General features: G+C 39.5%; 1 protein-coding gene across 18 annotated transcripts in view; it reads left to right on the top strand.

The window, feature by feature from the left end:
• GLIS3 (GLIS family zinc finger 3) overlaps positions 1 to 14,220 on the top strand; it is a 622,522-nt gene that overhangs the window by 106,497 nt on the left and 501,805 nt on the right. For all 18 annotated transcript variants that reach the window (XM_041729374.1, XM_041729434.1, XM_041729405.1 and 15 more), the window contains one exon: positions 12,188 to 12,356. The gene's annotated coding sequence lies outside the window, so the exon portion shown is untranslated. The remainder of the gene's footprint in view (positions 1 to 12,187; positions 12,357 to 14,220) is intronic.

Genomic DNA, 14,220 nt, shown 5'->3' with positions numbered 1-14,220 from the left:
TGGAAGACACATTGAGACACAGGACCCTGTGATGTCACACTGTTTAAAAGCTGTGGGTGGAGGGGTGGGTTAGGCAGTCCTACGCTTAGGTGATGTCTCCAGTGTTTTGAAGCTTGCTGCCTCTTTAGGAGCAAGGCTCCTATTCATGTAAGGCAAATGAGTAAGTGTGAGTAAGTTGGCAGAATGACTTTGTCAGGAAATGGAGGAATATCTTAGATGGGCTTCAATTTTTGTAATTTAAGTTTTTGCCAATTCTGGTATTCTTTTAAAATTATATATGTACGGGGATCCCTGGGTGGCGCAGCGGTTTGGCGCCTGCCTTTGGCCCAGGGCGCGATCCTGGAGACCTGGGATCGAATCCCACGTTGGGCTCCCGGTGCATGGAGCCTGCTTCTCCCTCTGCCTGTGTCTCTGCCTCTTTCTCTCTCTCTCTGTGACTTTCATAAATAAATAAAAATAAAAAAAATTATTAAAATTATATATGTACGTATTTATTTTTCCAACATTTGTCTCCTCATGGAAAAAATAATAACACATCCATTGGTGCTCGCTTTTACTTAACATCAAGATTAATTATTTTTCAAGGTAAATATTGACTGAGGTGGAGACCAGGGCAGCCTGCACTTTTTATTTAGCTTGATGATTCTTGATGTAAACTTCAGCAGAAATCAGTGTCTGCTTATTGTACTCCCATGGGCCAAAGCAAGCAACTCTACCTTTTAAAATAAATTTTAGTCCCAAAATTGAATGGATATCTGGGTCTTGGCATCTTCTGGGTAGTGTGTACTCCTAAGTTCTTTATGCAAAGTGTTAAATAAACCATTTATTGAGTCTATCATGTCTGTCACTGGTTAGAAGCTATTACTCTTCTGCAGATGGGAGGGAATCATTATAAGGTGACAAAAGGTGAGCAATAGCTACTCAAAGGAGTCAGCCAGAAAGATTGTAGGGCTAAATCTCAGTACAATAGAAATAAAAATCAGGAATCTGTCCTGATCTATGCTGTAAAGGAAGACAAGTAGCTGTTTCTGATTGCCTTAGGCTAGTGGTTCCAAAAGCAGTTCAGGTGAATCTGCAAGGTCAAAGCAGGAAGGAAAATAGAAGCTCTGATGAGTCACATGCCAGTTCCAGCCACTCCACCAGTGGATCTAGCAGGAGGTTGTGAAGAAGCAGGTGTGTGGGGAGATTCATATGTGTGTGTCTGTGGGTGTGCACAGCTGTGGGCATTCCTGGACATTTGGGGTTTGGTAGATATTGGAACAATAGCTACAATAGCACCTGATTTGGTGAGGAGGAGCCAACTTTCAACCCCTAGAGGGCAGTAACTAGGATGACGGTCCAGAATGAGGAGGTCTCCTGTCTCCTCTCTAAGCTGCTGTAGTCTTACCAGATGGAAATATCAAGGTTTGGACTAATGGCAGGTTTAAGGACTTAGGCACCCAGCCATCTTTAAAACTGCAACCAGCGCCTGGGATTCAGAACCCTAGCTGTCCCCTGAATTGCAGCTGTCCTGGAGGGGTTTGGAACAGTGAGGGAGAGGCGATAGCAGCAGAGGGAGCTCACATTGAGTTCTGTAAGGTGACTCTGGTTGTTAATGAGATTTTACATGTTATAGGGACCTTTTACACACCTTTCTCATCTGCTCTGAATAGAGGCCTTACTGTATAGGTTTGTTTATGTGAATGCCAGCCAGATGTCACCCAGCCACAGATGTATACATGCGCATATCATGTGCACATATACACACACCCATGCCCTCCCTCTGAGAGCATTTCTAGAGTGTTCACGTGTATGATAATACATTATGGCCACATGAATGTTCTGCAGAGACTGCAACATTTTTTATCTCAGTAGGTAGATTGTAAGAACTCTGAAGGCAAAGGTTTTTGTCTTTTGGTCACTAATATATCCTCAGCACCTAGAAAAGTGCTGGCACATAGTAGGTGCCTCAAAAATATTTACTGAATTAAATTCACAACAGCAATTCACCACCACCAACACATGTGCTAACAAAGTGGAGAATTTCTGTGGACAGTGAGCCCTTCACCTTGGGGATGTTCTTAGCACACTGCTCAGTACATAACCCTGATTTTTATTATTTTTAAAAAATATTTATTAGAAAGAGAGAGTGAGAGCAAGAGAGCACAGAGGGAGAAGCAGACTCACTGCTGAGCAAGAAGCCTGATGTGGGGCTCAATTGCAGGACCCTGGGATCATGATCTGAGCCGCAGGCAGACGGTTAACCAACTGTGCCACTTGGGTGCCCCCAGAATCCTGAATTACTGAGTGAATGGATGGACTTTTGTATTAGTCTAGATTTTTTAAAATTACAAAAGCAATATTTGCCCATGGTAAACACATACACTAAAAAAGGGTATACAACTAAATGTGGAACTCCTTGTCACTATGACTTTCCAGCAGCAACTAGTATTAATAGTTTATATTAATCCAGAAATTTTCTTTGTGTGTATGTGAGGACATAAATGTATATGCACACACGTAGGAACATACTCTATGTTGTTCTGCCCTTGGTTTTCTTGACTTAGACATTGGTCCTTATCAGATCATATAGATGGACCTCACTTTTTTTTAACAAAGGCATAATATCCATACTCTCCTATCATATAGATGTAGCATAACTTATTTGATCATCCTGCAATGGTAGAAAATTTCATTGTTTTGAGTTACTTGCCATTTAAAAAACGTAGTAGTGAATGTCTTTTTTTCATGCTTCAGGGGAGACATTGACATAGCCTCACTGATAATGGTACCTCTGAACCTGACAATGTACAGCATGGTGCCCCTGATCCTTACACTTAGTTCTTTGCATGCATGTCCAAGTATTTCTGTAGGATAAATTCCTAGGAGGACAAGTGCTGGATCGAAGGCTGTGCTTAATGTAAATTTTGATATCCTGTTCCCAATATGTTGAATGATGTTAACATGAATCAATTGATGACATACTTGAAGGGGTCTATATTAGAGATCTTCAGAAAAAAATCTATCTATCTATCTATCTATCTATCTATCTATACACACACACATACGTATTTCTGGTTCTGTGTATATATCCATTTATACACACGTATATGTGAATACATGTATATATGTGTGTATGTATATACACAGTATACATGGATGGAGAGATTTATTATAAGGAATTTGCTTACATGATTGTGGATGGTGAAAATTCCCAGTGCTTGTAGTGGTCAAGCTAAAGACCCAGGGAGCTGATGCTATATTTGGAGTTTGAGTCCAAAGGCCTGACAACTAGAGAACCAGAGGTATGAGTTCTAGTCCATGTCTGAGTCTGAAGGCAGGAGCTATATGTCCCAGCTTGTAGAAAGTCTGGCAGAGAAAGCAAACTCTCTTACTTTAGCCTTTTGTTCTATTCAGGCCTTCAGCAGGTTGGATGGTGCCTACCCACATTGAGGAGGGCAATCTGCTTTACTCAGTCTAGTAGTTCCAATGGTAATCTCATCCAGAAGCATACAGACATACTCAGAATAATATTTTAATCAAACATCTGAATACCCTGTGGTCCAATCTAGTTGACACACAAAACTAACCAGGATTGTTCCCTAAAGATTAAAAATGAGAAACAAATGCTATTCTATTTCTAAATGCAACTTGAGACTAAAATATGACTTTTATTTCTGTCCAATTTGCATAAGTAAATGCACTAATACTTAATGATTCATACACATTGAATTTTGTTTTTAGATTCTTATTCTTTGGGAACCATTAAGACTTAATGCCAGTGAATATATTCCACCTTTTAAGGCCCTCATTAATATGTTATAATAATGCCAACTGTAGCTACTGGCATAATGCTCTCCCATGAAAGTCCAATTTAACCTTCCTTTTACATATGTAATCTTGAAAACATCAGTGGGCATTTTACATCCAAAGGGCTTTGGGATCAAACCTTTAGAGATTTTCTTACTGATGTTTCTGAGCTTTTAGTTCATCACCAAATTCCAAATTTATCCTTGATGATTTTTATTGCTGTAATAGTCATTCAATTTCATTTATAAATGAAACAAATGGCCTTTGATCATATACTCTTTGCAAAGCCTGATGCACTCTGTTGAATCTACCGTGTTCCCTTTGTATTATAAAAGCAGTAGCTGCACTAGAGACAGCTTGACCTTACCGTGAGAAATAGCATTTTATCATGAAACTTGGCAGAGCCTTCAATTTCCTCCCGTTTAATATCTGTCAGTCATTCCCATTGTCCAGGAAACATTCTCTCCACTCTCCATGTGAAAGTTGTTATCTCTGGTGGCAGATAGAACTTGTCGGGGGCCAGATCATCCTCATCCCAAAGCTCAATCATGTTACATTGCTAGATCCCTGTGGAAAACCAGTCATGTTCTTTAAAGTGTGGCCGGAAAGTTAATGATACAATAGAAAGACACTAGATTCCTGCCCACTAGTTACTGCCCACTCCCCCTAAATTGTATGCCATTCTTTCTGAGCCTGCTGCTAGGCCCAATGGGCATAAAATAGAGGCTGTAATGAAGGGAAGAGGTCTTGTTTATCTTATCAGCGTTGAGCTGGTAAGGGATGTTAGGTTTTATCTAATTATAACCCTTCATCATAAAGACAAGAAAACAGGCCCAAAGAGGGGAACTGAGTTGGCCAAGACCACCCAGCTCATTAGTATCAGAGCTGGGACTGGAAAGTATACTTATGTTTTTAAACTAATGTAACTGAGGTGTAATTTGCATGCCATAAAATGCATGGAACTGAAGTACCAGCTCATGCATGGTTTTTTTTTTTTTTTTTTTTTTTTTTTTAATTTGAGAGAGAGAGTGAGGGAGAGAGAGCACAAGCCAGGGGAGAAGCAGAGTGAAAAGCAGACTCCCCCCACTAAGCAGGGAGCTATGGCTCCATCCCAGGACCCTGGGATCACCAGCTGAGCCAAAGGCAGACACTTACCGGCTGAACCACCCAGGCGCCCCCAGCTGATGTGTTTCGACAAATGTATGTATCTATGAAACCATAGCTAACACACCAATCAAGATACAGAACATTTGGGACGCCTGGGTGGCTCAGTGGTTGAGCATCTGCCTTCAGCCCAGGGCGTGATCCTGGAGTCCCGGGGTTTGAGTCCCACATCAGGCTCTCTGCCTGCCTCTCCCTCTGCCTGTCTCTGCCTCTCACTGTGTCTCTTGTAAATAAATAAAATCTTAAAAAAGAATGAAGAAATGCCAATACAGGATCATAAAACATATGGTATATTCAACAGCTACTTTAAAAAAAAAAAAAGATACAGAACATTTCATTGCCCTTAGGAATTTCCCAATACTCCTTTCTTTAAAAGTAAGTTTTTGATGCCTGATCTAGTATTTTGCTGCCACTGACCCCTTTATCTCCTCATCATCTGAGGAAAAGAGCCCAGGGCTGGAAATAGAGTATATAGGTTCTAATTCTAGTTCTTCCTCAATTAACTCTATGATATTAGGCAAACAGTTTTACTGAGTCAATGTCTCTAGCTCTTTCACTGAGTCAATATCTCTTGTTAGGATAGGGTACACATGGAGGGTCAGATTATAAAGGTGGTAAGGCTTATTTTTGGTTCTTCCTACCCTTCTATTCTGAGAACCTATTTACAGTTCCTGGGCTATAAAGTGTCATTAGTTCTGTCTAGCTCCCACTTGATTCTGTACTTGGTTTTGAGCTAGCCTAGGTACTGTTACAAAGTATCAAGGTATTAATAACTTTGCTCTTGGAAGAGCTTGTATTTGATACTTGTAGTGACATCTGTAGTTTATTAGAATCTATACTGTATCAGTCATTAGTATTCTAGGTACATTGACTAAATAAATGCTGCCTAATGTGAGCCCTGTAAATTCTTGGGTTTTTCCTAAGGCCCATCTAAGACTCAAGGAGGTTAAGTATCTGATCCATGATCTTATGGCCGATAAGTAGCAGAGTTTTTTTTTTTGTTTTTTTTTTTTTTTTTTTAGTAGCAGAGTTTTTATTGGGACTCAGATCTGCCCAACTCCAAAGTCAGGCCACTTTCCCCTCTGCTCCTTTGCTTCCAAGAACTCTTGGAGATGACAGTGCCTTTGCCCAAAGGAATGACTTTTTAGGTGGAATTTTAGCCTGTCTTGCTGGAGGGAGAATGACATCTGACCAGAGAGATCATGGACAACTTCTGCATCATCCCAGTGCCTGCCAGTGAAATTGTTCTGGTTCCAGGATCACAGTGAGAGAGGCCTGAGAAAACCCTGTGAATGGTGCATTGCTTTGCATGAATGCCACTGACTTAACTGTGTAGGGCAACTCTGTGCATTGGGATTTTGGCTTCAATGAGATGGGGCAGATGGGTTCTCGAGAGCAGGCAGTTATTATAGGTAATATTGGCTATAAAAAGTAAGATTCCAGGCCAGAGTGTCCAGCTATGTGTTAAATACAGCAAAAGGGTAAGGAACCATTACCTACTCATTCAGGAAAGTGACTCTGGCTAGGAACCTCAGGCCCACGAATAGGGTGTGCTCTCATTCTTCCCACAGCATAAAGAGAGGTGTCCTGGTTGAAGGGTATTAACTGAATCTTATTCACAAAGAAAATGCTTAGGAAGTTTGGCATTTCAACTGAGGCTCTTGATTTCATTCATATACGTTTGCTTGTCTTTGTCTGACCTGTGAGTTTAGCAGAATACTCTTTTGGAAAGTGCTCTTAGCCAGTCCGTTTTCCTGAAGTGGCACAGTTGAGACTGTGAGAAATAAAAGACTCAATAGCTACAGGCGCCAAACTAAGGACAGCACATATAATTCAGAACATACTTCTTGTGCAGGGGGTAAGCAGGCCCCAGGAGAAACAACTGAATACTATTCTGCTGTGCTGTTTAGGGGAGGGGTTTAGGTCTGTGTCAGGAACCTCCTAGACTCCATCCTACCCCAAATTAAGATGCGTTTTGGTAACTTCTAGATGTTGGAGAATCTTAGGTGAGGAATCAGAATGTAGTCCCCAGTTTTGCTGGTAACATACACACAGATACTCATGCTGCCCTTGGGCCAATACCCAGAGACAGTTCTGGAAATGCCTTAGTTCTTTCTGAGCGGGGCCGAGTCCAGAGATAAACCCTGGCCCCTGAACTTTGGAATGCTGAGGCTCAGTTAGCTTTGGTGCCAGTGAACTCTCACACCTCCTCCTCATCTTTTAAAGAAGGCTGCCTGAGGTCAGAGGCCTGAGACTTCACAAAAGCAGATCAGATAGCAAGTAGTTTCATGTGCATAAAGACAGTGGAGGCTTTGAGGGGTTGCTTGGCTACAGAAGTCTGCACCCAACCTGTGGTTTTACCTGATTGGTGGGGCACAGAAGTCTGGTCACCTTTGCCTCAACAGTATTAACCTTTAATGGCATAGGGATGTCAGAACAGGATGCTTCTCAGAGTTGGAGGAAACAGAGCGGTTGGGGCAAGTTGTGTTTGTTCATTCAGGGATCAAAGATAAAACCAAGTCTTGGTGGCCACCATACTCAGGCTGACATAACTTTCCAAAGAGCTAACTAACCTCCTGATTGAACTGATGAAGCAACAAACCATTAAGGACTGGAGCTCTTGAGGAGTGCAGGGACCCCATATTTCAGCTCGAAGGGTTGTTACTTACACCTGCTAAATGTATAAAAAACAGAACTTGTTTTGTGCATCATGTGATATGTTCACAAAATCTAAGATTCACCCAAAGAGGATTCACTTTTGACCAGTGCTTGAGAACATTAATTTATGGCCACAATTTATTCTTTCGACCATTCCACTTGAATGTTATTTTCCAGAGTCTCTTGGCATGAAGGCACCAAGGTAAGCTGAATGCCCAACACCACACCTAGCCCTTCAGGCCTGCCTTGGGCCTGGTCATCTCCCCTCTGGGTGCCTCTATCCTGATAATTTCCATGTCCATTAAAGCCTGTGAGTGGTCTCCCTACACAGAGACAGCTTAACCCAGGACAGAATTCACTTTAATGGTCATCTATAAGTGGAACAGGCTACTTGGTTACCATCTGTGCTCTTTAGTACTGAGCTTGAGGAAAGGTTCTTGGGTTTACCTAGAATATGCCCCCCCATCCCTCAGCCACTCATATTCCCATGCTCTCACAGGCCATAAAGGACTCGTGGTGAATTGTGAACTATTTTTAATTTGGAGATTGGTGACCAAGGGATTTCACACAAAGAGCCCAGTATAAGTTTACTAGTCACAGGCAAACCTCAGGTTTTCCCCTTGTTCCTGAGCCATATCCCTGCATGACCTTGAGAAAATCAGTCAGCCACCCCAAAGAGGGCACTTCTGGGTGTTGCCTGAGCTTTACTGATGTTAGCAAAGCTCAATACAATGGCTGCATTTTTTATTTAAAGGAGGAATAGGGTGAACTGAGACAAGCTTCTTTTATAACTACAAAGATCTCCTGTAGTTGTGAATCTGACTTCATGGACAGGATAGTTCAAACTTACACTGAACACTTAACTTTATGAAAAGGAGGATATTTTACAAAATGGTCTCATTTATTTTTTAATCAAGAACAGCTATTAACCCTATGAGGATTAAATCAAACTTCTTAGATCCAAAACATAACTCAAGTAGAAGCAGTATAATTTTAATTTTTTGTCCAGATTCAGAATCCTGACTTTTTTTTTTAAAGAAAACTGTGCATTCATTTTCTCTGAAAATGACAACTCTGTGCTCCAGATTTCTAGCTCTGAGATAAAATTGGATTCTTCGAAGAGGCTCAGAAACTAATTTTAAAAACCTAAGGCTCATCAATAAATGACAGAAGTCCTTTGGCTACCACTTTCTGCTCCCTAGTTCAAGGAACCATAATATTTTGTTCAAAACAAAATCTTTCATTATCCTTTGATGTCCATCATTAGGCAACCCAGATTACATACTTTTTGCTCTTTTCGCCTGTGAAAACTATACTGATTCTGACCAATTAAGTGGAAAGTTCAAAATCTGAATAATAAAGAATTCTCAGAGTTTCTTAGAGAAATGTATTTTTGTGTTTTTAAATGTGTATCTTAATACTTATATTAAGCACTCAAACACTAAACAATATTTTCGGAGATATGTAAGTGATTTCTCCTCACTCCCTTTCCCCCATCTTGATTTATATTTTGTTAGTTTTTACTTTTGAAATTTAAAAAGTACTGAACAGTATGAAGAATAGTAAACAACTTATATACCCACTGTCCAATAGTATTTTATTATGTTTGCTTTTGGTCTTTTTTTAAAAATTAAAATGTAAAACATTTCAGGTAAAATCGAAGTCCTTTTTGTTCCTTATTCTGTTTTGTCCCATTCCAAAGACAGTTGAGTTTAAGGTGCATTCTTAAAATATATTTCAGTACTTTTAATGTGCATTCTTACATATCAAAGGACAGTATGTACTAGCATATGTGTGCATTTTAAATGTATACGAGGGACATTTTACCCCATGTCTTTCTTTGAATATATCATATTGCATAGGTTACTTTTCTCAATCAACATTGACTTACCTGCGAAGATCTGTTAGTGAATGAGTCTTATTTATTTATGGTATATGACTTATTTGGAATTACTTGTACCATTTTAGTTTGTTTCTGTTTGCTTTTGTTTTTTGATTTTGTTTGCTTCCCCCCCATCTACCTTAAATGGAGTGGTCAAATTTTCTCTCTTTCCCCTTCTCTCCTACTTTGAAAGTTAACACATTCTATTTCTAGCCCCTTAGTACATACCTTTAACAATATTGTTACACACAACTCATGGTATTGTAAAATAAATATATATTTTTAAAAAGATTATTTATTTATTTATTTATTTATTTATTTAATTTATTCATAAGAGACACAGAGAGAGGCAGAGACACAGGCAGAGGGAGAAGCAGGCTCCCCACGGGGAGCCCAATGTGGGACATGATCCCAGGACCCCAGGATCACGACCCGGGACGAAAGCAGACGCTCAATTGTTGAGCCTCCCATGTGTCCCTTAAAATAAATATTAAAGTTAATTTCTGTTCTTCCAAACAGATGAGAAATTTAGCCTAGTTTTTTTCCTGTTGCAAAGAATGCTCTTTAACCTCCCGTATTGTCTGGAGTTTTAGTTCTACCTTGTTCTTAAAGAATGGTTGTAATTGTTAGTTAGCATATTCTATACCAGTTTTCTTTTTCTTTTCTTATCATTGCTGTCAAATGTCATCTTTCATTTCATTCATCTTTCATCTTTCTGACTTCCTGTTCTTTCTTGCTGGAGTCTATCTTGCATGTTGGGTTTGGGACATATAAAAAATGTACTTATATTACTTTCACTCCTACACGATTACTTATCTGTAGGTAGGATTCTGTTGTGTCAGTTTTCTCCCTTAAACAACTGTGAGGATGGAATTTTTCTCTTTTGGCATCTGTTGCTTCTGCAGCTAGTCTGCAGCCAGGCTGAATGTGGGGGTTTTCAATTTAAGATAATCTGCCTTCTTGGTTTGATTTGCAGATTTTCTTTTAATGTTCTGTAGTTTCGCTATAGTGTGTTTGAAATTGTTCTTATTTATCGTGCTCATGACTTTTTACTTATTTAATTCTTTTGATTCGGTAAATTCTTATCAATTGTCTATTGCCTTTTTTCCAGATTTCTCCATTACATTTTTCTGGAATTTCAACTAAGAATATACTGAACTGTCTCCTTTCTTTCCTCCATGTCTCTTAGCATCTTGTTCATAATCTTTTTTTTTTTTAAGAGAGAAATGAGAGAGAGCAAGAGTGGAGTGGGGAGGGCCAGAGGGAAAGGGGGGAAGAGAGAAAATCTTAAGTGGGACTGTCCTGAGTGCAGAGCCCGACATGGGGCGTGATCTCATGGCCCTGAGATCCTGACCTGATCCGAAACCAAGAGTTGAATGCTTTACTGACTGAGTCACCCATGCACCCCAACATCTTATTCTTAATTTTCTTTATTGCTCCAGGCTATGTTTGCTCTTATTTTTTAAGGTCTCATTTCACTAATCCTGTTTTCAGTTTTTTTTTTTTTTTTAAATGAGCATATTTTCATTTTTGGATTTTTACTCAGTTTTTTTTTTTTTTTTCAAATCCAGGTTGTTGTTTTATAAGCTCCTATTCTTAGGTTTGGGATTTGTATTTCTTTTCTTTGTGACAAGATTGCTATTTTAAAAATGTTTTCAGATATATTGTTGTCCTATCCTGAAAATCTTTTACCCTGCGCTGTAGTGTGATTGGCACAGCTTCTAGGAAAGAGGTGGGAAAAACCCACTATTTTCTAAAAAGATATTAATCAGCTTTTATCATTGGGTTAAATTTTGTTCGATTTCCACAGCAAGAAAGTAAGCTTGAAGTCCAGACCTCCTTTACATCTAGAGAAGTTATTCTAATCAGCTATAAGGTCTAAGTGGTAAGCCAGAATCAGAAAGGAGGAAGTTATGTAGGGAGAGTGAAAGCCCCAAAGCTACCACTTCAAGGCATTGGGTAGAGGTGGGGCCAGCTATGGGACCAGCTAAATAGACATACAGCTTGTACAGCCGCATGGCACCATGCTTAGAAGGGCTCTGTACTTGGTTTAATGTTCCGCTGTTATCATCTTGAAGTTCCTGATAATTTTTGAACAAGGGGCCCTGATTCATTTTGCACTGGGCTCCAAAAATTATGTAGCTGGTCCTGGTACTAAGGGAAGTCCAGAGAGAGAGGAGGAGGAAGTAAAAGAAAAACTGACCTTTATTGACCCAAGGACACTGTGGGTAGACGAGGCAGGAGAGACAGTGAGGGAGACATATGGACTCCACTTCCTCTGTGGCCCAGGAAGAAGATACCATTTGACTTAAGAGGAACACCGGAGGTGGGATCCTTTTGTCTCACACTTTGGAAGGGAAAATCAGTCCTTTACCTCTAAAACTGAGATGATAAAGCCACCTGAAGGAGACTTTAAAGTTTTTTAAATGTTCAGAGATACCACATCGTAGAATTGTGAATTTACTCTCACTGTACTCAGGTGAACAGAGAAAATGTAGTTTAAAGAAATTTTCTATCATTCAAACGTCATGAGTAGTTCCCATCCATATAGAAGTTGGAAGAAAAATCTTAATTTTAAGTTGAATCCAGTAAACATGGTCCAGTGCAATGTGTCCCTTAAAGCTTAATATTTTTCCTTGATTTAAACCTGGCTGGTTGCTCAGATTTCCACCTATTTTCCCTTTGCTGTCCCAGGTGCTGAGTGGGTATCTGAAAGGACGTAGCAAACATGGCTGTGCAGTGGGCCTTGAAGGATGGAAACCACTTCCTGCAGATGGTGAACTGGCAACACAGGAACCTTGGTTACTGAGATGAAGATGCCGTATCAACCCTGGATGGCCTCCTTCCTCTGAACTTATTCCAGGTGAGGGAAAAATATATTTGTTTGGCTAAATGATGATTATTTTAAATGTTCTTTTATATGCAGACACACTTAACTCCAATCATTACAGCTACTTAGGCTGATTCTAAATTTTTGCTTATGTAAGTTATGCTGCACCTAGCACACTGGTCTAAACATTTCTTCATATTAGTCTGGGAAATATTAGAACATCTTAGAAGTTAAATTACCAATTAAGAGATTCATGAACAGCATTTTATTATTTTGTGAAATATCTTGCCTAACTTGGGAAGGTATTCTTTTTGAGGATCCTCCTGGGTAGTGAACAAATGGGGTGGGAATACCCATCCTGCACGTGTGGGACACTGGCTGGAGATCCAGTGCTGGGAAATGGTTGACATAACATGAGAAATGTGGATGGAAGGCAGGTGTTCCATGTCAAGCTGAAACTCTATCGTTTCCTTTACTAGAATGTCTAGTGAGTCAAGGTCAATATTATAAAAGATAACCTAGTATAATAGTTGTGTGTCATGCCTGTCAGGTAGTTATTCTTAAGACTTTCATTTTAATTAAACTGTAAAGCAGTAGACCCTCCCCACCCCCCAACAAAAAGGAGAGCTACTATGCTAAGTCCATTTCCTTCTGTGATTTTAGTTCACTCTGGATTATTAGGGGATTGATTTTAGTGGATTATGTAAATCAGTAGTTTTCAAAAACAGCAAAAAAGCCTATCAGTAAACTAGATTTTTTAATTTCTCCACATATTCTGATTCAGTTGGGCAGGGGTAAGCCCAGGAACATGCATTTTAACGGATACATAACTTTGAGAAGCACTCATCCAGATACTTTAAAGACGTTTTTTAGCAATTGGATGACTCTTACTGCCTCATTGCTCATCAGTCCTTTCAGAGATGCTGACCAAAGATGCTCATAGAGGTGCAACTGAGATTGGCAATTCTTCCCATCAAGTTGAATGGCATTTTGTGGCTCTGGATTTAAAGTAATGACCACACTAATGAATAATGGAGATGATATTTTAGGAATTATTTAATGTATTTTTTATTCCCCTTAAATCAAGATGCCATATGGCTCCTCATCCTTTTAATCAATGAATCTCAGTGCTTCAGGGGCAAGGCAGTCACTAGCTAGAACACCAAAGTCATCGCTGAGCTTTGACTGTCAAATGAAGCTTTTTATGTATTGTGTCCCCAGGGAGAAAGTGCTATTGAAAGTTAGCTCCGTCAAGAGAGAAAAGGAATTTCTGAATTTCTAAAGCTCCTTTTATATATCATTTATTCCTAATCTTACTGGATTTTTAATAGAGAAGGAGATCTGTAAAATCTCTACTTGCCATATTTTCTTGAGATTTTCTTTGCAGTCATGTACATGATTGATTTTTATGTCTTTCATTCAGTGGATGTCAGGTTCTTTAGCAATTAAAACAAGTGAGTTGATTGTACTGTTCAGTCTTTCTGTGTTTATTTCTTGTCTCCTAGATCTCACTGGTTTGAAATATTCTTCTGTTGCTATATTTTGCCTCTTTTAAATTTTTGCAAAATGTACCCCAAAACTTAAAAAACAGAACAAAACAAACCCAGCAGCATAATCTCTTATTCCTCCCTATCCCCAAATTCTTACTCCCTGGAGGCAACCACTCAACTCTGCTTTATCTTCTGCCATCTTCCAGGATTACACGTAACTTTGACTTTTAAATTTTAAATACTATCTATTGATATTTTATCTTGGAAAATGAGTTTGAGAAGTGGAGATAAATTGCTCTATGCAGTTTGCCACACTTAAAGTCTTTAAGGAAGGGGAAAATGAGGAACAGTGGCAAGTGATGAGGTAAGTGGGTGCTGGTTCCTCTTCTGCAGGTCAAAGCCCCAGT

This window comes from Vulpes lagopus, chromosome 2, assembly GCF_018345385.1.
Source record: "Vulpes lagopus strain Blue_001 chromosome 2, ASM1834538v1, whole genome shotgun sequence".
Taxonomy (NCBI): domain Eukaryota; kingdom Metazoa; phylum Chordata; class Mammalia; order Carnivora; family Canidae; genus Vulpes; species Vulpes lagopus.
Note: the sequence above shows the minus strand (reverse complement) of the source record. Positions and strands in the feature narration are given on the sequence as shown.